The sequence below is a fragment of the Mauremys mutica genome, chromosome 4 (assembly GCF_020497125.1).
Source record: "Mauremys mutica isolate MM-2020 ecotype Southern chromosome 4, ASM2049712v1, whole genome shotgun sequence".
NCBI classification, from domain to species: Eukaryota; Metazoa; Chordata; order Testudines; family Geoemydidae; genus Mauremys; species Mauremys mutica.
The window spans coordinates 119869296-119896025 of NC_059075.1; the positions used below are offsets into that span (position 1 = coordinate 119869296).

The 26730-nt window shown below is 52.4% G+C and overlaps 1 protein-coding gene and 1 pseudogene across 7 annotated transcripts in view; both read left to right on the top strand.

Annotated features, from left to right (window-relative positions):
- Positions 1-26730, top strand: part of SYT7 (synaptotagmin 7) — a 169220-nt gene that overhangs the window by 11859 nt on the left and 130631 nt on the right. The gene's annotated exons all lie outside the window — the stretch shown is intronic.
- Positions 7878-8559, top strand: LOC123368158 (annotated as a pseudogene).

Here is a 26730-nt window from a genome sequence, read left to right on the forward strand (position 1 = left end):
GGGAGCAGCGGACCTCCCGCGGGCATGACTGCGGAGGGTCCGCTGGTCGCGCAACTCGGCTGGACCTCCCGCAGCTGCGGACGGTTCGCAGGTCCGGCGGCTCCGCTTGAGCTGCCGCAGGCATGCCCGCGGGAGGTCCAGCCGAGCCGCGGGACCAGCGAACCGTCCGCACTCATGCCTGCGGGAGGTCCACTGGAGCCGCGGGACGAGCGCCCCCTCCGCAGTCATGCCTGTGGCAGGTCCGGTCGTCCCGGGGCTCCGGTGGACCTCCCGCAGGCATGACTGCGGCAGGTCCGCCGGCCCAGCCTGCTGCCCCCCCGGGAAAGGGCCGCCCCACGCGCGTGCTTGCCGCGCTGGGGTCTGGAGCCGGCCCTGCCTGTAATGTAGTAGCAGGAATATTGTAAGTAAGACCCTTGAAGTAATTCTTCCACTCTACGCCATGCTGATTAGGCCTCAGCTGGAGCATTGTGTCCAGTTCTGGATGCCACATTTCAGGAAAGATGTGGAGAAATTGGAGAAAGTCCAGAAAAGAGCAACAAAAATGATTAAAGGTCTAGAAAACATGACCTATGAGGGAAGATTGAAAAACCTGGGTTTGTTTAGTTTGCAAAATAGGAGACTGGGAGGGGACATGATAACAGTTTTCAAGTACATAAAAGGTTGTTATAAGGAGGAGAGAGAAGAATTGTTCTCCTTAACCTCTGAGGATACGTCAAGAAGCAATGGGCTTAAATTGCAGCAAGGGAGGTTTAAACTGGACATTAGGAAAAAATTCCTAACTGTCGGGGCAGTTAAGCACTGGAATAAATTTCCTAGGGAGGTGGTGGAATCTCCATCATTGGAGATGTTTAAGATCAGGTTGGACAAACACCTGTCTGGGGTGGTCTAGATCAGGAGTCGGCAACTATTCAGAAGTGGTGTGCCGAGTCTTCATTTAGTCACTCTAATTTAAGGTTTTGCATGCTAGTAATACATTTTAACGTTTTTAGAAGATCTTTCTCTAAGTCTATAATATATAACTAAACTATTGTTGTATGTAAAGTAAATAAGGTTTTTAAAATGTTTAAGAAGCTTCATTTAAAATTGAATTAAAATGCAGAACCCCCTGGACTGGTGGCCAGGACCCAGGAAGTGTGAGTGCGACTGAAAATCAGTTCACATGCTGCCTTCAGCACGCGTGCCATAGGTTGCCTACCCCTGGTCTAGATAATACTGAGTCCTGCCATGAGTGCAGGGGACTGGACTAGATGACCTCTAGAGATCCCTTCCAGTCCTACGATTCTATGAGCAGGGGCAGTTTTGGAGATACCCATTAGGCTGGCTCTTTGCAGGGGAAGAAAGCCTCGAATATGGCACCAGGTGCTCCCTTTGGGCACCTTTAGTAGGTCTCCTGGCTTCCCATTGGCCAAGGTGGTGCAAGGGTCTGAGATTCCCCTTGTGGAAGATTTTGGTCAGCCTCTGCCAAGCCTGTTGTGGAGAAAGCCAGTGCTTTTCATGGTTCAGTGGGTGAGCGTCACCTGCCTCTGAGGAGTCCCTGAGACCCGTTTGGATGTTGCTGCCGATCCATTTGCTTCTCGTTGGGTCCTCGGGGATTCAGAACCTCATGCAGCGTCATTGTGACCTATTCATCACGAGTGAGATGGGCAACTAAGGAGCGAAGTTTATTTGAGTGTCTGGTCTGGGCCAAGAACTAGCTGCAGGGTTCTCCCTTAGCTGTTCCGGCTCCCCAAGCGGTGGTAGCTAGGTCGATGGAAGAATTCTACTGTCGACCTAGCACTGTCTACCCCGAGGGTGAGGTTGGCATAGCCACGGCTCTCAGGAGTGTGGATTTTTCATGCCCCTGAGAGACGTCACTATGGCAGTGTAAGCTCCCTGTGCAGACTAGCCCTGAGGTTATAACACCTCTGGAGAGGCACCACCACCTGGGGAGCCTCGCATATGCTGGTTCAAATTGGACTCTCCAAAGGCCAACAGACAAAGAAAGGACTTTTGGATAAATAGCACAAGCTTGAACTCACTCGAGCCTTCGCTCTGGTTCCTGATCTACAGACTGATCCAAACGTGTAACCACAGGAAAAACCCAGCTGTGGGGTTTGAAGGACTGACCAATACCAGAGTCTTGGGTTGGAGCTGGGGGTGCCCTCTGGTAAGCTTTTTAGCATGTATGTCATTTCTTTTATGGGTTGTATGTGCTTTCTCTGTAATGCTTTTACCTTCAGAATAAATGTGTTTGCTTAGAAAGAGCTGTGTGGTCACTTGTAACTGCTGGCAATAGCTGGCCATAGCTCACGGAGAGAGCAAAGTGCAGATGCTGGCCTCTTGGGCAGTCTGCCTTGTTGTGGACATCACAGTGTAGGCAGGGAACTGTGCAGCCTTAACGCTCCTGGTCAAAAGGGAGTGCAGCGTGGGTCTTTGCCCATGAGAGGTGACGGCTGGGAGCCAGAAACCTTTACGCGCATTCCCTCAAGGGACGATGGAGAGGGAAAATATAGGGGCAGTTATCCTTAAAACTGGAACACAGCAGCTCAGTTCTCTGCTGTTAGTGCTACTCTTCGATGCTCTCAGATGATTGTCTTGGGGGATTTCAGTAAGTATCTGCATATCAGCTCAGATGGGCTGGCACACGCCTTCCTGGAAGCAATGGATTCTCTGGGCTTTACTCCAGGGTCTAGAAGAGCCCCCTTATCTCCAGCCATGAGCTTGTTCCCATGTGTGCATAGGTGCTGACTCTGTGGGTGCACCGGGGCTGGAGCGCCAACGGGGAAAAATTAGTGGGTGCTCTGCACCCACCGGCAGCCAAGTTCCCCTCACCCCTCATCCCACCTCCTCCTCCCCTGAGCGCGCCATATCTCTGCTCCTCCACCTACCTCCCAGCGCTTCCTGCCTGGCTGCTGCCAAACAGCTGTTTGGCAGCGTTAGCACGGTCCAGGAGGGAGCGGGGAGGAGCAGAAATGTGGCTCACTCAGGGGAGGAGGCGGAGCTGGGGCGGGGATTTGGGGAAGGAGTTGGAATAGGGGCAGGGAGGGGACAGAGTTGGGGTGGAGACTTTGGGGAAGGGGTTGGAATGGGGGCAGGGCCTCATGAAAGGGGTGGAGTGGGGGCAGGGTCGAGGGGCAGAGGGGGGTTGAGCAGCCACAGGAAAGAGGGGAAGTCGGTGCCTATGCATATATGGGTGAGTTCTGGATAGTTCAGATCTGAGCTGGGTGGTCCATCTATCCCCTCATCCATTCCAGTGCAGGGTCTGTTCCACACCTACACCAGCACCACATCTAGTCTATTTCCCCATGATCTTGGAGACTCCCAAGTCCAACAGGTTTCTGTGGTCCGATTGCTGGTGCTGGGGTAGACCTGACCCTCATGCCCTTCACAGTGGGATGGATAGATAGCCCTGGGTGGGGGAGCATTTGACTCCTTGGTTCCTCCCTCTATCCTGGTTATTTCTTGGGCCTGGAAGCCACTAACTCCTGTCCTCCTGAAGATCACCCATATAAATAGTGTGTAGGGTGAATAAAATGCTTTTGAGCTGAAACTCACCAGTGCCCACCTCCTAGTCTAGTCTAAGGGTCTATCCACCATATTCAGCACCTCCAGCTCCCTGCTGCCTTGTACACCACTGACCAGACCCTCTCCTCCATGGGTTTCCTGACTGTGTCTTTTCCTAGTTCCTCTCTTCCATGTTACCATCAGTGGATACTCTTCCTCCTCCCTTTCGGTACTGTTTCCCAGGAGTCTGCCATTCATCCACTACCCTTTTCCCCCTCAACTCGCACCCCATCCTCTCTTGTCACCTCACGGACCACTCTCAGATCTATCTCTGCAGCCCTGTACTCTTTGCCTAGGCCACATCTCTAAACTCTCCCATGTCTTCATCAGCACTGACCACTTCTCCCTCCTGCCCATTGCTCAAGCCTGCGCCCTCGGGAATATCCTTGACTCCTCCCTTTCCTTCTGTCCTCACATCCAGGCTTTCCCCAAACCCTGCCGCTCTCCCTCTAACCATCGCCCCTTCTTCTGGCCCCACTGCTCACTCTCCTCCTCTGTGCACCCACCTCTGGAGGGGGTTGGTTTGGTGGTGGGGAGCCAGGTAGCAAGCGCCTTTATGTACCTGGTGATTGACTCACAGCTGCAGCATGTGCCCCTGGTGACTGCATTTCCCTATTATTGGGGCCCTCAGCGAGGCTCCCCCAGCGTCTGCTGCAGCCTCTTGGTTGTAAGCTATTATGAGTCTATTACTCCCACTCCAAACTCTTGACAAGGGCTGGCTCAGAGTGGTGGATTGATTAGAAGCTGCTACTGTTGGTTTTTAAAGGCCCTGGTTGTCCTCCCAACCTGCTCCTCTTAGAGTCTCAGTGACTGTCTTGCTTTAAGAGATTCCGCCACCTTGTCTTGGGTCTGTTGTGGATCGTGCCTTCCTGGGGGTGGGGAAGGGGGGTGAGTATATCTGTACTGCATCTGTGGGACCCAGGCTTGTGGGCTCTGTGTTTCCAAGCCTGTGCTTGAGCATCTGCACTGCACTGTAAACTTGGGTTTGCAGTTGCTGGCCCTGGGTCTCATAACTGTGCTAACACATCCATACTGCACTGTGCAGACCTTCTGACTCAGGCCTGCGGCTCGAGCTGCGTCCACACGGCAAAACGATAGAGCTTGCACCTGAGTCACAGTGGGACTCAAGCTCTGACTGACCCTGACTAGTAGGGTCCTAGTACCTGGGTCTTGAGTGCTTGCTGACCTGTGTCAGGATGGATGTAAGGGAGATTTGGGCCCAAACCTGAGTAACAGCCTGGGTTTAGTGTGCAGTGTAGACAGGCCCAGGGTATGCAACTTACTCCCTGGCCAGTGCTGCAGAGTGGGGACTGTGCCTTTTTCTGGGATTGGAACATGGGGTAGGAGCTAGACTTTTATCTGAGGTAATGGGATATGCGTGGAGCCTATTTCTGGGACAGAGGCAGAGGCAGAGAGTGGGGTATCAGGGTGAAAACTTTGGCTTTTATCTGGATGGAGACACAGGCCAGGCCTCGGTCTGAGTCGGAGCTGGACTAGGTCCTTTCCACAGGTGGGGCCGTGGCGGCACAGAGCCGGCTGGTCATTGGGGCTAAGAGAGGGGGAAGTGTGTGGTGTTGCTGGTGAGGGGTCACTAATGGTGCACAGGGTGACTTGCTTGCTTTGCGTGTAAGCCTGGGGGCCATTGAATTTGAGGGAGACTCGCCAGTTTGGTGATCGGGACACTTAGCAGGCACTGTAGAGAAAGAGAAAGGGGCTGGGTGAGCTCATCAGAACTAGCCCCCCTTCACCAGGTCTTATTTCGCCTCCTGCTGGGAGAGGCTGAGACTAGGATACCTATGAGCTCCCCATATGCTGGCCTAACCATTCCCTATAGCGCCCCCTGCTGGGAGAGGCCAGCACTGGGATTGTTTTCTCCCCTCATCTCCTCTCCTGTGAGAGGCTGGACATGTGTCACTTTCTGTCCCTCTTTCCCTGTCACTCAGTCACCCTAGCGGTGTGTGAATAATGGAAGGCTCTGAAGTGAAGTGATTTCGGGTGGTGGTGCGGCTCTCTCCCCTCTCAAACGGCTCTAAAACGGAAGCCGCTCTGGGAGGCGTCCCGCTGCTGGAGGGCACCAGCTGCCCCTGAAACAGTGCTGAAATGGCAATGCCAGTGTGTGTAGCCATAATGCTGCCCAGTGGCATAAGTGTGCTGCCCCCGTTGCCAGCCAGGGCAGATGGAGGCTGCACCAAATGTTTAACGGCAGCCTGGGCGAGCCAGCTGGGGAGCTGGGAGAACGGCGGAGGCCGCCCTCGCTGCATGGGTCATTGATTCCACACACTGCTCCCCATATCCATGCTGGATCCAGCTCCCCCGCCAGGGCGGTACACGCAGTGCCTGCAGGGGACAGAGACGATACAAGCCAAACAAGCTTCCCTGCTGGCTTCCAGCCTCCATGCTCGCCTGCATGCAGAGACGGTAATAGCATGCTGCAGCCAGGGAGAGATTCCATCCCGTGCCCTGGCAGACCTCAGGGATTCCTCCCCCTTTGTTACTGGGACACACCAACCTGGGGAGAGCACCCCTTGCTGCTTAGAGGGAGACAGAGTCCCTGCTGTCAGACCCAGCATCTCCTCTCCCCCTGCATTAGCCATCGGGATGGGGGCGCCCCATGCTTGCTGTAGGGTCAGATCGCCTTGTGCTCTTTCAGTAGAGCAATGGTTCTCAAACTTTTGTACTGGTGACCCCTTTCACACAAGAAACCTCTGAGTGCGACCCCCCCCACTTATAAATTAAAACCACATTTTTATTGTTAACACTATTATAAATGCTGGAGGTGAAGCAGGGTTAGGGGGTGGAGGTTGATAGCCCGCAACCCCCCACGTAATAACTTTGTGACCCACTGAAGGGTTCCGACCCCTAGTTTGAGACCCCTGCAGTAAAGGGCACTGAGCCTTCAAGAGTCACATTGGTTAGGTGAGGCCTTAGAGCCCCGCTGCATGTGCCCCCCCCATGCACTCCCAGGCTGGTGGGTGGGTGAGAAAGGGAGTGGGAAGGGATAGGGGTGAGTGGACAGATGTGTGTGAGCAAGCCGGTGGAATCCATTTGTGCTGGTAGCTGTTTTTGTCCAAGTCTGATCCTCTTTCTATTTGAGACCAAAGAAGCTAATACCCAGGGTAAGAGGAAAAGTCAGCAAAGATGATGCAGCTTCTGTCTTTCTCATTTATAGCTTAGCTGCTGGAAGAATCTCAGGTAAGCACCCAATATGCACCATCTTATTAGACACGCCAAAACTCTGGCTAGGATTGGACTAAAGCATTTAGTTTATCCAAGAAGAGGTTAAGTAGGAGGAATTGGTGGCCAGGGAATTCTGTGAGAGAACCAGCAGAATAGCCCTTCACACGCATACATTACAGATCCTAGGACAGGGAGTGTGGCAGGGAAAGAGGTGCCATGGCTGGGCTGTTTGTTGAATTCTGATTATTCTCGCTTGCAAGAATGGCCCCTTGTGGGCTGTTGTAGCCAAGTGTAAATTAGAGTAGTCCCAATGCTGCTCTAGCTTTTGCAGGGGGCTAAGCAGACTTGACCCCCCTCTGTTCCTATGTGGAGCATAACTAATCTGGAAAGGAAAATCTGGTGTCAAACCAGCATTTGGGGAATGGGAGGAGGCATGAGTCCTGGAGGACAGGAGGTAGGAAAGGGCCATAGCTCACAACTCAAGAGGGAAGGTGCCCTAAAATATTGAAACAACCATCAGTCTAAATCTGGATTCAAAGTGCCTTCCCCTTGGCCCTGCATATGCTGTTACAGGCACCGTTATGGCTAATAGAACTGCACGCACTCCTTGTTGTAAACAGATGGATTGTACAGCATTGGAAATCAATGCCAGGGCTGCATAGACCTTGCCGGCACGGAGGGTTAGAAGAGCTGGCCGGCCTCAGAAGAGCAACGCATCAAGTAGAGAGACTCTTGCGCTGTAGCATGCTGATCTGGATCCAGTGTTCGGATCTCCCAAAACTCCAGTGGGATTGGATTTTTGTTCAGGGCTGCCCAGAGGATTCAGGGGGCCTGGGGTCTTCGGCGGCGGGGTGTGGGATTGAATGTGAGATGCTGAAGGCTTCTGGATTGAGAATTGTGAGTGAAGGGCTGGCTTTGGGCTTGTTCTCATTGGCCAGCTAATTGTGAATAGGTAGACAGGTGTGTAGAATGATAATTACCCTATGAGTTACAGCTGCGGCTGTGTGGGTTTAATTAACTAATTAGCAATTGTGATTGCTTATCATGTTGTATATAAGAGCATGCTGGGAATGAATAAAGATGGCTGCATACACACACACTCTCTCTCTGCTTGGACTTCGTTCCTGCTCTTGCGATGCAACAAATGGTGACCCCGATGTGATACAGACTTACAGTGCAGTGAACTAGTCAGAACAAGCTGGATCATCATTGAAACAAAACACAGTGAGAGAAGTACAGCTGTGGATGTTTCTCTTTTGAAGGTAATCATCAGAAATGAATTTAAGGAGCGTTACTCGCTGAATCCAGAGTATATAACTGATGTTGTGTATGAAAAACCTTATATCACTATTGAACTGAAACAAAATGTTTCCCAGAAGTCTGCCAAGAGTGTGGATATATCTGACGTGGCTTACTACTTTGAAAAAGATGTCAAAGGTGACTCACACTACAGATAAACATCAGTGAAGAACCTCTAAAATTTGATCAAGCTCTAATCTACTATGTTGATGAAAAGCCCCCAGAGTTTTCCATGAAACGTCTGACTGCTGGTATTATTGCAGTCATTGTAGTGGTGGTACTAGCAATTGTTGCTGGAATTATTGTACTGGTTATCACTAGGAGAAGGAGAGGAAAGTATGAGAAGGCTGAGGCAAAGGAAATGAATGAAATGCAAAAAGAACTAAACCCATAACTGAAGTCACTAGAAGACAAATCGTGAACTATCAAGAAGGCAAACAGAACTAAAACAAGATAAGTACTAGTACCACTGTTGCCAATCTTGAATGAAGATAGTGTTGGTGGCCTGAATTGATAAAAAGAAAAAGAAGGACGCGCCTGAAGTCCCAGCGTCGAGCGGCCGGAGGAGAGAGAGAGAGAGAGAAAGAAAAAAAAAAAAAAAAAAAAAAAAAACGCACGGCGTCCGAGCGAGCAGCTGAGAGCTGCAGGGCGTCCGAAGAAAGGAGGCGTACCTGACAAGTGGCTGGGAGCCGCAGGGTGTTCGAGTAAGCGGCTGGGAGCCGCAGGGCATCTGACAAGGGAGGCACACTCGAACCAAGAAGTGAGCAGCTAATATGGGAACTGCTGCGTCAGCAGATTTGATACGCATCACGGAGCGGTGGGGAGAAAAGTTCCCCTCTGATGCGTTATCCCGCCTGTTGCGGTGGGGACGAAGAGGGGGACTTTCCGTTCAATCGAGTAGTAATACTGTTTGGGAGCGGTTGGGCTGTGAGCTCTGGAAATCAGTGGCTCAGGGCGATAAGAAGGTTTTCTCCCTGAGTCCAGTATGGCTCACCGCGCAGAGACGATTGAAGGAGCAGTTCTTACAGCAAAAGGTAATGGTGGAAGCTTATCAAAGAGATGCAAGTTCCCAGGACCAGCTGATTAGTGAATTAAAATCTACAAAGAAACGGCTGGATTTGGAAGTGAAAGAATTAAAACGGGAGTTACTGAAACTTCGAAGTGAAAAGCAGTCCATTGATGTTGTATGCTCAAGACTTCAGAAGGAAGTATCCCAGGTTCACCAGCAGATAGTGGAGTTAGAAAGCCACCTCCAGTCAGTGCAAAAAGAACGGGATGCACAAATCGCTGATGGAGGAAATAACCAGGTTTCCCATGAACGGATTCAAGCTTTAGAGATAGAGCTGCAGGCTGTTAGCCACAGTAAGATGATGTCAGAGAAAGAGCTGCAAGAAGTAATTTCACTTACCAGCCAGGAGCTTCGAGAGTCTAGGAGAAAGATAAAACTTTTGGAAGAAATAAACAAGAAGTTGGCCCTCGAACTGGAACATGAACGGGGGAAGCTCACTGGTTTTGGTCAGTCTAACATTGCTTTGCGAGAGCACAGCACCATTCTCGAAACAGTACTAGCAGAGAGAGAGGCAGACCTGGTGCAGCTGAATCTCCGGGTTCAAGCAGTCCTAAATATTCAAGCTTTACAGACTGCCTTCGAAAGAGAAAAGTCAAACGTTAATAACCTTCAAAAGCAGGTTGCGGCAGCCAAAGTAGATGCAGCACATAACCGTCGTCATTATAGAGCTGCGGTTCTTGAGTTGAGTGAAATTAAGAAGGAGCTACAAGCCAAAGAACTGCTTGTCCAAACCCTTCAGGCTGAAGCAGACAAACTACACGCTATTATTGAATGTGCTCATGCCTCTTTTAAGGCGCTCCTTTTAAGACAAGAAGGGGGGATTTGCAGTGAGCGGGCAGACGCCTTGGATAAGACGCCTGCCGCTCGGTTGCTGCAAGCTCTTAATTGGTTGCATCTTGGTAAAAACAGCCAGGTGCCCCCCGCGATTAAACATGTCAACGGGATGACTGGGGAAGAGCAGGGTGCGGCCCCCCGACCCTCGGTCAAATGGTTTGATTATCAGCAGCAAATATGGAAAGGACCAGTTGACTTGCTAACGTGGGGCAGGGGTTATGTGTGTGTTGCCACTGATGCGGGTCCCAGGTGGATGCCAGCGAGGTGGGTCCGGCCTTGGTTGCGTCCTCCGGAGTGACGGCAGGCAGATGCGGAGGAGCCTCACGAGACGCGCTCAGATGTCGCGAAACCAGAGCCCCCGGAGGAGAGCTGTTTGTTAGCTCTGCCAGGACTTTTTCTGTCTGATCCTCCATGAATGAATTACTCACTTGAGATGATTTTTTGTGTTTGAAAAAAAAATCTGTGTGGTACCATGCAATTATTATTTAGAACTAAGATTTATGTTTTATGTTCCTTGTTATGTTTTGTGTTGTCTGTTTTCTGGCCAGAATTGTTGTTGTATTGTCATGTGGTTTGATGTTTTTTTTTCTTAAGACCCCCCACCACCCTCAGTGTCAGTTTGATCACCTGACAGCTGAGGGATGTTTTCAAAAAAAAAAAAAAAAAGGGGGGGGGGGGGCCTGCAGAGGTTACATTATTTGTTTATTGTGTTTTGTTTTGTTCGTTTGATGTTTTTGAAATTATATGTTAAGGATTGAATGGTCATATAGGTTGATCTTATAAAGTTTTGTTTATGATAGGTTATAATGTTATGCTGTTATGAGTTGCAAATGTTTTATGAATAACATAATATTTGATTAAGATAGATTGTGGTATTATGCTGTTATAAGTTAAAAATGTTTGGTGAATGTTTTTATCTTGTTTTCCTTTTTTCCTTTTCTTTTGATTGTAAATAAAGGGGGGAGATGTGGGATTGAATGTGAGATGCTGAAGGCTTCTGGATTGAGAATTGTGAGTGAAGGGCTGGCTTTGGGCTTGTTCTCATTGGCCAGCTAATTGTGAATAGGTAGACAGGTGTGTAGAATGATAATTACCCTATGAGTTACAGCTGCGGCTGTGTGGGTTTAATTAACTAATTAGCAATTGTGATTGCTTATCATGTTGTATATAAGAGCATGCTGGGAATGAATAAAGATGGCTGCATACACACACACTCTCTCTCTGCTTGGACTTCGTTCCTGCTCTTGCGATGCAACAGCGGGGGGCCCCCGCTTCAGCAGTAATTCGGAGGTGGGGGGTCCTTCCGCTCCGATATCCGCTGCCAAAGTGCCCCGAAGACCCGGAGCGGAAGAAGCTCCAGGGCCCCGGGCCCCGTGAGAGTTTTCCAGGGCCCCCGGAGCGAGCGAAGGACCCCGCTCCAGGGGCCCTGAAAAATTCTCGTGGGGGCCTGGGGTAAATTGCCCCACTTCCCCCCCCCCATCCTGTTTTTGTTTGTCTTGCTTTGGGCCCAGTGCTCATATCAGTGTAGTCATGGATTAGGTGAGCACCGAGAAGTGTGGTCAGCTTGTGGATGTGCTCCACTGACTCCTACTGCATGGAAGCAGAACTGCTCAGTGTGTGATTCAGCCCTTATGTTATGCTGCTAACAACTATAGGAGAGACTCCTATGCTCAGTGGTTTGAGCATTGGCCTGCTAAACCCAGAGTTGTGAGTTCAATCCTTGAGGGGGCCATTTGGGGATTGGTCCTGCTTTGAGCAGGGAGTTGGACTAGATGATCTCCTGAGGTCCCGTCCAACCCTAATAATCTATGAAACTCAAGTGGGAGGGGCTTTGGGAGCAGTAGGGGCAGAGCTCTGTCCTTGTGTGTACTATTCTAAGCTGCCATGGAGGCCTAGTGAGAGCTGTGAAATCCTAGCTGGCCACAGCTTTTTTATAACAGTCTCTACTGTGTGTGTAACCCTTGAGTTTGGCTGCCTTTAGTGACAGTGTAACCCATCTGACACAGCACTGACCCGCACAAAGGACTGTATCTAGCATAATGGGTGTGTAACAATATTAGCTAGCTCTTAACTAGCACATTTCTTCAGTAGATCGCAAAGCACTTTACAAAGGAAGGTCAGGATCATTATCCTCATTTTACAGGTGGGGAAACTGAGGCACAGGGCAGGGAACGTGGCATGCCCAAGGTCACCCAGCAGGCCAGTGGCAGAGCTGGGGATAGATCTAAGCTCACCTGAGTCCCAGTCCAGTGGTGCATGCTCTAGCCCAGTGGTTCTGAACCAGTGGTCTGGGGGCCACGAACAGGTTTCAGGGAGTCCACCAGGAAGGGCCAGTGTTAGACTTGCTGGGACCCAGGGCAGAAAGCCAAAGCCCTGCCATGAGGGGCTGAAGGCTGGGGCCTGAACCCTGCCACTTGGGGCTGAAGTTGAAGCCTGAGCAACTTAGCTTTGCCGGTCCCACTGTGGTGTGGGGCCCTGGGCAATAGCCTTGCTTGCTACTCCCTAATGCCGGCTCTGGCTTTTATATGCAGAAAAAAGTCGTGGCACAGGTTGGCCATGGAATTTTTATAACATGTTGCGGGGGGGACGGGACTCAGAAAGAAAAAGGCTGAGAACCCCTGCTCTAGGACACACTGCCTGCACTTTATATCCCAGGTGTATTGCACAGACAATATCAGACCCAGTGCAGTTATCTAGAACCAGATACATCAATCAGGCTCTTATTTAGGTGCCTCAGTGAGAGCTGAGCTGTTTTGAAACCCTGGCCCTGCTTGTGGGTGCTGAGCCCTTGAAATCTGGCCTTGAGCTTTTGTGAATCTGGCACCATTGTCTGCAGAGTCTGCCTGCTTCCAAGCCACGCCTCTCGCTGTCCTCGCACTCCTGAGTGTTAGGAATGGTGACATTATTACCAGACAGTCTATTACCTTCCTTCCCACTCTGTGCATGCTGCTGCCCCAGGGTGTGTAAGGGACGGGGCAGCGGAAAGGGCAGCCTGGTCCCTGGGATATGTGATCAAAGGGGAGGGGGAGTGACTGCCCTGCAAGGCATAATGGGGAGCAGACCACCTGGACTGAGATCTGTGAGTGAGGGGGCACAGGGAGTTGGCCTGTGATCCAGGGAGGAGGGCAGAGGGCTGTATGTGGTTAGCAGAGGCGGTTCCACATGTGGGTGAGTATGGGCTGCCTGAGAGTGCAGTGGGGCAGGAGGCCTGCACAGAGTGTGCTCTGCTGATTGCAGACAGGGGTGGGAATCAGGCTGGGATACCTGTGGGGGGGGGGGTGTCCATGTGGCTAGGAAGGGCTCTGGGCATGTAGGGGGAGCGTGTGTTTGGGCCTCATCGCCTCCTCTGGCTGCCCTTTAACGAGCACAGCGGTGCGGAATTGCTGCCTCTCTCCTGCAATCAGTGCTGCTCCTGCCCAGCAGCAGCCACTGCCAGCCCAGCTTGGGGCTTGGCTGCCTGTCTGCCCCTGCTGCAAGGTACTTGCTCCTGGACCAGGCTCCTTCCTCATTTCCTCTGCCCCTGATGCCCAGGTGCTTCTCCGCAGGGGTGGAGCGTGAGGGGATCAATTCTTGACAGGTGGAAGCTGCTGATGGCCTCCCACACTGGCTGAGCCCATCTCCTAGGGAGAGTAGCTATGGTAATCATGAGTCTATGCCAAGGCCCCTGCCAGCAGTGCTCTGAGTCCTGGGATCCCTTTGGCCCAGCAGAAACCAGAAGATAGGGATACTCATGCCTATGGCTAGTTCCCTCACTCCTCCCCGAGCACTCCGGTCTAACACCTGCAGGAGGTCGGGGAGTGAGGAGAGTCCATGGCTGGAGCATAGGAGTGGGCTTCTGCTCCTGCTTTGTCACTAAGGCAGTGTGTGACCAGGACCTCCCCATGCCTCCATTTAAAGAGGGGTGCTACTACAGTAACAGAACTCCTGTCACCCAGCGCTTCACAGTTGTCCCTGTGCTGCACCTTGTGTCCACCTATTGTGTGGCTTCCCTGTGCCCACAGCGATACAGTGCTGCTCTAAAAGCACAGGCGCCTGCACCTTCCCCATCAAACGAGAATCTCCATTCTCTGGCAGCAGCATGGGGACTTGAACACATGGGGAATCAGTTCCACTTCCATCCAGTAGGGGGCAGTGGTGCCTGCCAGCTTATTACCCCATTTGCCTCTTTCCAAGGGTTGCTGCGGGGCTTAATCCACAATGCGCTTAGAGATCCCTGGTGGGAAGGTGCTACAGGCTAGCAAAGTGTTGCTGTACACTAATAAAGGGAGTGCAGTGAGCGTGTGTTTGGGATCTACCCCCAGTGTCAGGTTGAGGGCAGCTGTCCCCATTCCGAGCCTTGCTACTCTGAAGAATTCATTCTGGACAAAGTCTTGGACTGCAGGGCATAGGAGACAATCCTATGCTGGTCTCTGGTTCTCTGTGGGCCTCTATGATGCTTAGCCCTAGGGTATTGCTGGGGCAGGCGCTCTCACCTCTCTCTCCCCCCAAGGTCCAGGAGCTTTGGCTGAATCTGACTGAGCGCTTGCAATGGTGCCATGCACTGGGAATGAGGAGAGCGCAGTGGTAGGGAGCAAACTGGGGGAGCCGGCTGCTTTCTCAGCTGTGGCTGTGGGCGGCTGTCATGCGGCTCACTTACTGCATGGTGCCAGCTCCGTGCCGGTTGTGGGAGCGGCACTGGGTGCTGATTTTGCTGGGCTAGATGCTCCTCACCATTCCTGCCTGATTCCGGTGACATGAAAGCTTCCACCGGTGCCTTCAAGCGAAGATCGCTGGGTTTGTTTCTCTGACTCAGCCTGGGCTCCCCAATCCCGCTAGCCGGCAGCGAAGGGGCCAGGGCTGATTAGAGACTCGGCAGTGACCCCTGAGCCACAGCAGCACTCTGAAAACCCTTCTGTGGTTTGCTTAAGTGAAAACTAAAAGGCACCACAGACCCGAGGAAGGGGGCTGGTTAGTGTGACGTCAGGCTTTCTCCTGATGGGCGGTGCGGCTGGATCACAAGGTGTCCTTGTGCTGTGCCAAGTATTCTCTCTGTGCCCTGGACGCAGCAAAGGAGCATTGCCCCCAGCTGAAGCAGCTGGCCTGCGTTATCTGAGCACCTCCGTGCTCCGTGCAGCCTGGAGAGTTCTGCATGGGGGAGTGGAGGGGGGATCACAGGGCCGGTTTAACAAGCACGACTGGCTTGTTAGCATCACTTTGTGGGGGGGGGGGAGGTGCACACACCTGAGGGGGGGGGAGAGAGAGATGGATGTGCATGGATGGATAGGCAGATGCTTATGGGGTGGAGGGACAGGCAGATAGGGTGATAATGCAGGACACTTGTTGCAGAACAGTGGGGTGCAGAGGGGTGAGTGTTGATGGGAACCCTGGTGACGGAGCTGAGGGAGGTTTTGGGCAGCTGGGTGTAGGAGGTAGACCGAAAGGGCAGTTGCTATTCCTTCTTCCTCCCCTCACCCCCACTGTTCTCCCAGCACCCTTGACTGCTGTCCTGACCCTGCTTTCCCAGGCTCTGTTGATCACTTCTCTCTGCTCACCCATGTCGCTACACTGGTCCCTCCCTTGTTTGTTTTTTCTCTTCCCTTCAATTTTCAAGCCTGTCCTTCCTCCTGCGCTTGCTCCTGCTCCTGCTCCCTGTCATTCAGTCTTCACCTCCTGTCTGTCTGTCTGTCTGGGGGTTGATTCCACCTCCACCCCAGGGAAATCCCATTCTGGTGCTCCCGCCCTCTCGATTGCAGGGTAAATGAGAGCCCTGTTCCAGCCCCAGGAGAACACCCCTGCTGGGCAGCCCCATGGGAAGTCAGTCCCTTTGCGAGCCCCCTGCACACCCATTTGCTAGTAAGGCACGTGTGTGCCATGTCCCTGGTATAGCTGCTGTGTCCCCTCGGCTGCAGAACTGTGTTTGAAATTACCTGAGTGGTAAGGACAGGCTGTTTGAAAGTGACACAAAGAGACATGTGGGAGCTGAGGCCAGGCTTCCTGTGGGCTTGCCAGTTGCCTTTTCAGCCTGCCTCTCTTCCTGTTACTTCCTCAGCAGGCACAGGGGGGTTGCATGTGTTCCCTGCAAAGATCCATTTCAGGGGCCAGAACCTGCGTTTGGGGTCACTGCCCTGCCTAGAATCCGAGGAAAGTCCTGCTGGGACTGAGCTGGGCCGGGCCAGCCTCCTGCAGGGGTTGTCACCCAGCCTGGCCTGGATCGCAGTGGCCTGGAGTGAGCCTCCCTTCAGTTCAGGCTCAAGGGAGTGCCAATGAATGGCAGCTAGTTAACAGAATGGCATGTGCTGCGACTGCCAACAGGAAGATCTCACTGTAGGAGAAATGGCCCAGGGGGTGGGAAGGGCCACCTTGTGTCCTGGGTGATGATTGCTTTGGGTGCGGCTGGTTAGAAATACTCTCCTGATCTGGCTTGGCATGTGTGTGTACATGAGTGTGTGTTAGACCGCACTATTGCATAGGTGTATTCCAGTGTACATTGTGTGCACGTTGTGTGTAGGGCTGGGTTAGGTGTGTGTATATGTGTTGCTTTGTGTAGGAGTTCACACTTACTCCTGGGGGAATTCTCTGCCACTTTGCATGCGCAGAATTTATGTCCCTCGCAGATTTCTTTGCTTCCACACAGAAAAATGACTTTCTGATGGGGAAACAAAAGGACGCCACAAGAGCAGTCACGAGACCCTGCCCAGCAGTATGTTTCGGGTGCCCAGGGCAGTCATCAGAGAGGTAAATCACTGTGGGGCGAGGGGCAGGACTGGGGAAGACCTGGCTGGTGGCTCCTACCCTGCGCCAGGCTCAGCTGCTAGTCCCGGCTGGGCTGGGGAGGACAGGACTTCCTCTTCCCCCGCATGGCATCTGGGGCCGTGTCAGACTCACCCCTAGATTTCTACCCTGGCTGTAGGAAACTCGCAAACTCTTTCCCTCCCCACCCCCCTAATGCTTCCTGCGCCCATCGCTCCTCAGCTGTACAGGGAGCTGCTTCCCCATCTGCCCAACTCCCGTGCATCCAGACCCTCGTATCCAGGCCCTCCTGCTGAGCCTCATCCCCCCCCCCCAAATACCTAGAACCTCCCCCCCCCAACAAGCCCCTGTGCATCCAGATCCCCTCACACCTGGATCTCCCACTGAGCCGCCCACACCCAGATTGGCCCACACAGAACCCTCTCAACTCGCACCTGGATTCCCCACACCAAGCGCCTCCACATTTGGATCCTGCCTTGCTGAACCTGCCTACCCACACCTGGCGCACCCAGCATGGAGGGGCTGGGCCCTGGGGTGTTTCTGGGGCAGGCCCGGTCCTTGTGCTGTGTCAGGGTTGGGTGAGTCTGTGTCCTGGGGGGGAGCTGCACAGTGATCTCCCACCTCTGTGCAGCCAGTGGCCTGTGCTCCCCAGTGCCATGCTGGAGCCTCACATTTATTTGACAAATAAAATTTGCAGAATTTTAAAATGTCATGCACGGAATTTTAAATTTTTGGGTGCCTTTTTTTTTTTTGCACAGAATGCCCTCAGGACACTGCATGGGTGTCTGTATGTACTATACCCAGCTGTGTGCATAGGTGAGTGTTGCTTTGGACAGGTGGAGAGAGTGTAGCTTGCATGATTGTGTGTGTTCATTGTGTAGGGTTGTGTTTGTATAGTTGTAGGAGAGTTTGTTCTGAGTGGGTGTATACATATATAGGAATATGGAGGGGTGTTAGGTTGTGTAGCTATGTATGTGTATCGCATAGAGGTGTGTGAGGCTGTATATGAGTACTGTGTGTGTGTCTGTATTGTGTAAGATTGTGTTGCTTTAAGTATGTACGTAATGAGTGTCATCTGTGCATAGGTGTACTATATTGGGGGGTGTAGGTTGTGTTACATGGCTGTTTATGAGTTGCTTTGTGTAGCTGCATGTGGGGGTGAGTGTCTTGTATGACGGTGTGTAATGATTCTGCTGTGTATGGGTGTATTTGTGTTTTGGGTAGGGGGCATAGGGTTGGGGTGCTGTGTAATGAGTGTGCTGTGCTTGGGGATGTATGAATTGGGTAGGGGTGTTTATAAGCTGGCTGTAAGTAAACATGGTGTGGCTGTAATCTCAGGGGAGCTATGGGATCTGCAAACACCGTATTCCAATTTATTTATTTATTTTTGGGTGTCTCAGTAAAGTCAATAGACAGCGACCTGAGGCTTGGCTTCCATTTCCCCAGGTGGATGGCTGTGTATGGCAGGTGGGGACCGAAGCCTGCTAGCAGCCGCAGTGTATGATTAGGGTACTAAGAGCTGATGCACCTGAGCTCTGCCATTCCAATATTTACTCTCTGCGGTGCTGCCTTGTTCCTCCAGCCTCACTGGCGAGACCTCACCAAAACCCCAGGCCTCCTGTGTGCTAGTTGGAAACCTGCTCCCCTCGGAGCTTTCGGTGAGATTTCTCTGGAGGCCGTCCGCGAGCCTCTCTGCCTGCCTGTCCCCAAGCAGAGCTGAGCTGCACTCAGTCCATTTGTAGAACTGCCCACCAGAAGCCCAGAGTTTGGGTGACCTCCATTTCAGCTTGCCTGATGCTAGCTTGTACCTGCAGCTGCATCACCTTGGGCTGTGATCTTGTCATCTCTCGTAAGTTAAACAGGGTTAATCCTGGTCAGTGCTTGGATGGGAGAGCCCCAGGGAAAAGCTCAAATGCTTGAGGAAGTGGTGCTGGTGATTCAGTGGCATTCTTCCCCTGGAGTCAGTGCTGAGGTCTTTCCAATGAGATGTAATGCTGAGGACTTAACCCTTTGTAGTCTTTAAAGAGTCCATGCCCTGCTGTAGTTTAACTCTGGTGCCTGGGCCAAATTCTACAGAAGTTTCAGATCTGGAAGCTCTTCATTCTCTGTCTGAAAGACAGATTCATGCGATTGTGTTCCACCCTGGAGGTGGCTGCACTCCGTGAATGACCCTGGATGCAAGATCTGTGAAATGTTTTGGGTGCTCTCAGGTGATGATTGTTCACTTCACCTCAGCAACAAACAGCTGGATAAGAGAGTGAGGGGAAGATGCTGCCACCTCTGTGATGTTTTGTCTTGTTTCTTTGCAGGCAACTGGGATTTGTGAGTTGGGGTGAGGGAGGGAAACTTTAGTTCTTTGCATGATTCTGTGCATCGTTTTCACACACCCACCTCCTGAAGCCAGGCTCTGTTCCTTAGGACGAATTGCTCATTAGTGACAAGGACCTGGAATTTGACAGGGTGGCTCTGCAAATCATCTCTTTATTGATAGATTTGAGGTGGAGGGAACTGAAAACCCATCTCTGTGGGAATATTTGCTACACAAGGAAGCCTAGGAATGGGATCCCTTTGTGGTATCCCTGCACATGACCAGTCCCAAGAGAACAGAGGCTGTCCAGGCTGCAGAGTGGCAGAGCCAGCCGAAGGATTTCAGGGTCTGATGCAGTTCTTGGAGACCCAACTGGAAGAGCCCCCAAGGAGGAGCAGGTCAATCCCTGCCTGTTGGGATATTAATGATCTGGGAGACCCCTAAGATACTAACCAGAACATTTGGCTTCAAATTCAGTTCCCTGGGAAAGGAATGAAGGGGCCAGGGTTCAATCCCTGCCTACTAACTGCCTCTGTTCACCACCGAACATGAACCCGGGGTCCTGGCTCAGTCCCTAGCTGGGAGTGTCTGCAGCCAGGAACTAGTGGTTGAGATAAGCCCCTGATGGGTCGCCTGCTTCCATAGTCCATAGACAGGCACCAGGGTGCCAGGGATCAATCTCTGATTGGTGAATTCCCTGGGTAAATCACTGCTGGGCACAGATTCAATGCCCAGGTGGTAAAGGACAGGAACCATCAGTCCGAAGACAGTAACCTGGGTGCAGTCTCCAGCTGGTAACTCTGCCCACACAGGGATAAAAACAGCGGGGCCTGGGATCAATCCTGATGTGCAATCCCTGTCTCCCTCAGCCTGCATGCTTCTGAACAGACACATGGCAGAACTTGGGGTGCCTGGGGGCAATGCCCAGTGGGGAGAGCCCCCAGAATGCAAGCAGCACCAAGGGGATCTCAGCACTCAGCTAACCATTCCTTCCCTGCTCAGCAGGTGGAACTGGTATTTCAGAGCCAGGCTTGGTAACAGGAAGGGATCCGAGCACTGAGAATAGACAGGGTAGGGGAGGAAAAGGGCGGGGGAGTTGGGAGCCCAGCAGCAATCGGAGGAGAGAGGGAGAAGGGAGCCGTGTGGGAGGCAGGGATAGGAAGCTTGTGTACGCTCTATGGGACTTGGTGTATTTGATGGAGAAATTCTCTCTAAAGAAAGTGGGTGCATGTGTGTGCCTGTGTGTGTGTGAGGGGGTGGGGGGGTGTCTGTCGCCAAGAGGTGTCTGAGGAGCGGTGGGAGTATCACAGCCCTTGCTGACAGTCACTGTCTGGCAATGCAGTGGGGTAGGATCATCTAGCTCTGAGCACCCGGGCAGCAGGACTGAGAGTTACGAAGTAGAGCTCGCTGGCTTGTGGATGCGGGGCTCAGAACTGGCGCGGGGCACTGGCTGAGCATACAGACACTGGGCACCTGGTGTGTGCGGTGGGGCTGTTGATATAGATATGGGGAATGCAGGGGGAGGGGGTCATAAGATTATTCGGTATGGAGAGCACCTAGAGGAGGGGGCATTATAAGCCAGTCACACTCATGCAGGGAGGTGACTCGAGCTGGGGTGATCAGGTGGCAGGGATACATGAAGGGGGCTGGCCTGTTCTAGGCCTGAGGGTACAGAGGAGAAATAGGGGGGAAGAGATTTCCTCATGCCCCTCAGTGGCGGGCTGAGAGTCACTGGGGTGGGGGCGGGGTAGAGACTCTTGGGCCATGGAGGGGCATGGGCAGGCGTGTGTGATGAGTGTGTCCAGTGAAAGCCTTAACCCTGCTGTGCAGCCCCCTGCGGCGTGGTCAGTCCCAGCGGAGGGGAGACAAACGAGCTCTCACCGGTGGAGGCAGCACGAGTGGCTGTTGCTCCGTCCAGCCCCGGCTTCTCTCGCTCGGCGTTTGACTGAGACGGCTTCTCCCTCCGTCACCTTCGGGGCTTTCAAACATCAGGCGGGCTGGGGAGGAATGAAGATGTGAGCAGAGCTGCCTTGGCTTGCCCCGGGCTGATCTCTGGAGTGCTTCGGGCCTGAGCCCTCGCTGCTGAACATGGCCTTACGCTGATGAGCTGACACGTGCCCTGAAGTCCCTGTCACTCGAGCGCTCATCCCATGCTGTGCCTGCTGCCTTCTCTGGGACCTGCTATGGCTCACTGACCTGTAAATAGCTTCCAGCAAACTGCAGAGCCTGTGCAGTGGTAGGGACAGGCCAGCTGTCCCTTGTAAATGGATCTTAAGCGCTGCTGTCCCTGCAGTCGCCTCTCTCTGCTCCTTTAGGTGCCTGAGAAATGCATAGATATGTATGGGGGGGATGGATGGACAGACAGACAGATGCAGGGAGGGATGGATAGTCATGGCCCTTCTGTGCCTCAGTTTCCCCTCCTACCGTTTGTGCATCTGGTCTACCTAGATTGTAAGCTCTGCGCAGTAAGGGCTGTCTCTTACTGTGTGTTTATACAGCACCTAGAACCATGTGGCCCTGATCTCAGTTGGAGCCTAGACACTAGCATAATAAAAATAACTGGCAGCAGCACAGCACCCCCTAGCTTCAGGCGGGTGCCCTGCTTCAGATCAGACTTGTGCGGAAGAGTGCCTCTTGCAGAATCAAACGCCACCGTTGCCTTAAGCCCATGGCTTTTCGTCGGAGGTCTCCCATCCAAGCACTCACCAGGCCAAACCCTGCTTAGCATGAGGCTTGACAAGCTGATCATAATAATGAATAAATCATCATAACACTTAGTGCTTGGTAGCACTTTGCCTCCGCAGCTCTCAGCGCACTATTAAATATTCTCCAGGCTGCGTTTTGGACACAGGCACTATGGATTCTGTGGCTTTTATTTTATATTAACTCCTCTGCCTTCTGACATGGTGGGATGTATGGGGGCAGCTGTGGTGGTAAAAGCTGAACCAGTTTCACTGAGAGCTGCCTGGTTGGATGGCAGGTGCTAATCAGGGCTAGGGTAGGGGAGCTGTGGGGGAAGGTAAAGGAGAGTACATGACGGCAAGTGGCCTAGCACCTTGGCATGGGGAGGGGGTGTCATCGGTCATGTGGATCAGATCTGCACAGCTGGTAGCGTCTGTGTGGCGCTGTTTGCACCTGTTGGCTTTGCGGAGGCTGAGAGGGAATAGATAAGAGGCACCAGTGATCGCTCACTTCCTCCCGCATGCTGTGTTAAATAGGCTTAAATCACCTTAGTTAAATGCTATTACATGGTTTTAAAAGCAGATTTTATTGCCAAATCCAGGGCTTTTGGATTCAAGGGAGGCAGCCCGGGACTCTTGCTCTAGGTTTATGACTCTCTCTCTCCTCCATTTATCATAAAAGCCACTAGCCCTAATTAGCACCTTCCTCTCACAGATGGGAAACCTGAGTTACAGCCCATGCATTCCTATTCGCTGGGCTAAGGCCAGGCCCCTGATAAGTGCCTAAAGATATTAAGCTCCCAATACCTTCCATTCAAACCAGCGTTGCAAGGGTTTCAGCACTTCTGAAAATCAGGTCATTTCTTTAGGACAATGGTCTCCACATTTTTTTGATCGCACACCCCATCAGTAAAAAATTTTTGAGCACGCACCCTCTGCTCCTGGCCGATCTGTCGAAGCAACCAAAAAAAAAGCCGCTCTGACTCCTGGCCGAACTGCCAAGGGGGGTGGCGGGGAAGCCGCTCGGACTCCCAGCTGAACTGCCAAAGGGGGGTGAAAAAAAAAGGGGCGCTGCTCCTCCTGCCGCACACCCCACTTTGGAGACCACTGCTTTAGCAGACTAAACACAGATTTAGGTGCCTGACTTGAGCTTAAAAATGACACCTACCGGACTCATCCAAGGTCCCAGAGTGACGCAGTGCCAGAGGGAGGATGAGAACCCAGGAGTCCTGACTCCCTGCTATGCGCTTGCTCTGCTGTATCACACTTCCAGGGGCGTTCTTGGCCCCTATTGTACCAGACTGCACCACAGGTTAGCTGAGCCAGGACTCTAGACCAGCGGTTCTCAAACTGTGGGTCAGGACCCCAAAGTGGGTTGCGATCCCCTATTAATGGGATTGCCAGTGTTGACGTTAGACTTGCTGAGGCAAGTAGGGCAGCAGGGCTTGGGCTTTGTCCCCTCCCCTCCACCCCCACACACCTGGGGCGGTAGGGCTCAGATTTCAGCTTTGACCCCACCCAGGGTGGCGGGGCTTGGTTGGGTTCAGGCTTTGGTCCCCCTTTCTGGGATCGTATAGTAATTTTTGTTGTCAGAAGGGAGTCGCAGTGCAATGAAATTTGAGAACTCCTGCTCTAGACTTATTCCAATCACCTTGAGAGCCCGAGGTCCTTCCAGGTGCCAGACAACACTGGTCCTGAGCAGCAGGCAGGGATGATGGCTGGCTCCTGAGCTCCCTGCAGGGCAGCCTGGCGGGGTGAAGGTGGTACCTCAGCGATGACCACAAGCTGCTCTTGAGTGGCAGGAATGACTGGTTAGATTAGTTCCCAGGTGACCTCGCTTCCTTCTCCTCTCCCTGGTGCCTGTAAGCCATCAGTGTCTGTCCACGGTAATGACCCCCCAGACGGGCATGGGCTGCTGGAGTGGGCAGTAGACCGTTGCTCATCACTCATGCAATAAGTGTCTGCAGACACTGATGCTGTGTTGCTGTTGCATCAGACATTGGCTAAGTTACCAGATCAAGGCAGGTGGCACCAGTGCAACCTGCCAGACCTACCCTTCTTCATCATGGGCTGTAACTGACTCAAGTGTCCAGGGGCTCTGGGCAGCTGCTCATCACTTTGCAAGTTCCCTGTTCCTAGTTGCAGGGAGACCTGCTAAGGAAACAAATAGACTGCTGACTACAACTGATCCCATTGGCAACTGGCTAGATATGCCTGCATGCACCACCAGCACATGTACACATGCAATGCACGCACACATCCACACCTGCACCGCTTGCACCACCAGCACGAGTAGACATGCAATGCATGCACACACCCACACCTGCACCGTTTGAACCACCAGCACATGTAGACATGCAATGCACACCCACCCACACCTGCACCACCAGCATATACCCGCACCTGCACCGCTTGCACCACCAGCACGTGTAGACATGCAGTGCGCACACACATGGGTACATGTCCCTGCAGCACAACACAGGCATCCAGTGGCATTGCCAAAGGAACATACGTGCACACATTCAAAATAAAACTACAGGCACTTGTATGTGTTCACCCAGACTTCGTCACAGACTCACAGATGCACCCGGCTATCGGAGTCCTGGCTTCCTGAGCACTTGTTCCCTGGCACCAGGGTGGCAATTGAGATAAGCTCTCCTCTCCCCTCCCTAGATCTAAATGTCAGCAAAGGGCCTTCGACTTTGAAATCTGCTTCCCCTGTTGATCTGACAGAGCTCAGGTCTGTTGACCTTCAAGGCACAGTGTAAAGACCATCTGTTTGTAGAGGTTTTTGCTAGAGGGAAGACGGTGGGGCGTAGCTGCCTAGAGCATGTTGCAGGGTGGTGTCTCTTTGGATTTAGTTTGACGTCAGGCAACTAATTTTGTATTGTTTAAGTAATGTATCTACATACATTAAAAAAGTCCTTGTAAAGGGTAGAGTTTAATTCAGCAAAAACAAGCACCTGTCCACGCGCACACCCGCATGCACAGTCACACACGCATAGGTATTGTTATTACAGGCAGCCACCCAGGCTCTTAGGCATGCATTCACACACCCATACAAACAGTCACACCTCTATACCTAGGACCCTACCAAATTCACAGCCGTGAAAAATGCATCATGGACTGTGAGATCTGGTCTCCCACGGGAAATCTGGTCTTTTGTGTACTTTAACCTTATACTATACAGATTTCCTGGTCTTTTGTGTACTTTAACCTTATACTATACAGATTTCCTGGGGGAGACCAGTGTTTCTCAAACTGAGGGTCCCAACACAAAAGGCAGTTGCGGGGGGTTGCAAGGTTATTATAGGAGGAGTCGCAGTACTGCCACTCTTACTTCAGCACTGACTTCAGAGCTGAGTGGCCGGAGAGCAGCAGCTGCTGGCCAGGCACCCGGCTCTGAAGGCAGCACCCCACCTGCAGCAGTGCAGAAGTAAGGGGTGGCAATACCATGACCCCCCCCAATGACCTCGCAACCCCCCACAACCCCATTTTGGGGTCAGGACCCCTACAGCTACAACACCATGAAATTTCAGATTTAAATATCTGAAATCATGAAATTTATGATTTTTAAAAATCATATGACCAGGAAATTGACCAAAATGGACTGTGAATTTGGTAGAGCCCTAGCTTTATCCAGGGTGGCGTATGTGTATATTCATCGTGTTTCAGTGTTGTCCTGGGCACTCTCACACCTGAGCCTGGTGCTGGGTGATATAGTACCCAAATCACTTTGGTTTCATCATGGCCCCCACCACATGATTCTGTATTCCTCCAGCTCTCTAGCCTGGTACATGCTGGATGAGTAAAGACCGCTCTCTGGGTGAGGAAGAGGAGGGACTCTGGGGACAGTGGGGGTTGTGGAAGCACTGATGTGTAGAGGGTCCCTCATGGTCTCTTGATTCCCCTCGCACAGTTAGATCTCTGCCTGTCTGAGCCCAGTGGCAGAGGCCTGGCCAGGAAGAGCCCTTCCCCAGACATGACTAGGTGAGAGGTGTGCAGAGTGGGACAGCAGTGAATGATGGTTCCATGATGGGTCCAGGTGTAGCCGGGGGCCTGGGCGGGGGCTGTGGCTGCTCCAAATGCTTTTGTGTGGTGGGATTTATTAGCGGAAGAGCTTTGGAAGTGTCTTTCGCACCCCACCCAGTGGCTGATTCCTCAGGCCCCTGATTTCAGCAGTTGTGACCCCCTCATTGGCTGTTGTGGCTGGGAAGGGAGAGCAGGGCTCTCAGTCACAGGGGCCAGCTGGGTTGAGAGGATGGAACATGCCTCCACCCCTAGTGTGATCACCATGGAGACTAGCAGGAGAAGACTGTGCTTTGGGTGTAGCAGGTAGTTGACACTTCATCACAGGCAGTGATGAAGCTCTGGCTTTCTCCAGCAGGGTGCTAGCTCCAGCAATGCACAAGGGAAGGCTGGGGCAGAGGGTGTGGTTGTGCTTTCCACACCCGAGTTCAAGTGTAGGAAGCGTCTCATCCCCAAGGAGTGCATCAGCCCGGGGTGAAATTCATTCAGGAACCCTGAGGTCGTACTGCGAGCCCCAGGCTTCCCTGCAGTGCCCACTTGCACCAGTTCAGTTGTCCAGCCTTGAGTTGCCATCCCCTAATCTCTTGCTCTGGGCAAATTGCGTTTCCATGGAGATGGTGGCTCAGGATCTTAAGAACTCTGACAACTAGGTGATTGTCCCAGGGGGCTTCTGGCTTGAGACAGAGAAGGGGCATGATGGAGGGGGTCAGCAAGATCCTGCAGCATTGAACTTCATGTGTGAGGAAGAAATCTATCACCTGATTATTAACAACCCCAGAAAACACGGTAAAGGAGAACAAAAACCAGGACAGACACCAGAGCTTAGGCCTCCTAAGTCAGTACCTTTAGTTCATGCAGCCAGAGAGTTTGCCATACTGAGAGCCTTCTCCGGACATTTTGCTTTATACTTTAGAGAGGGTTCCTATTATGCCCTACTCTTAAAGGGGCACTTGTTCCTTCGCAGGCAAGCTCTCTGCAGGCAGAGCGGGTAGTGCACCAAACTGCATTTAAGAGTGCCCAAGAGAAGGAAAGGAAGGAGAACAGTGAATACTGTGATACGG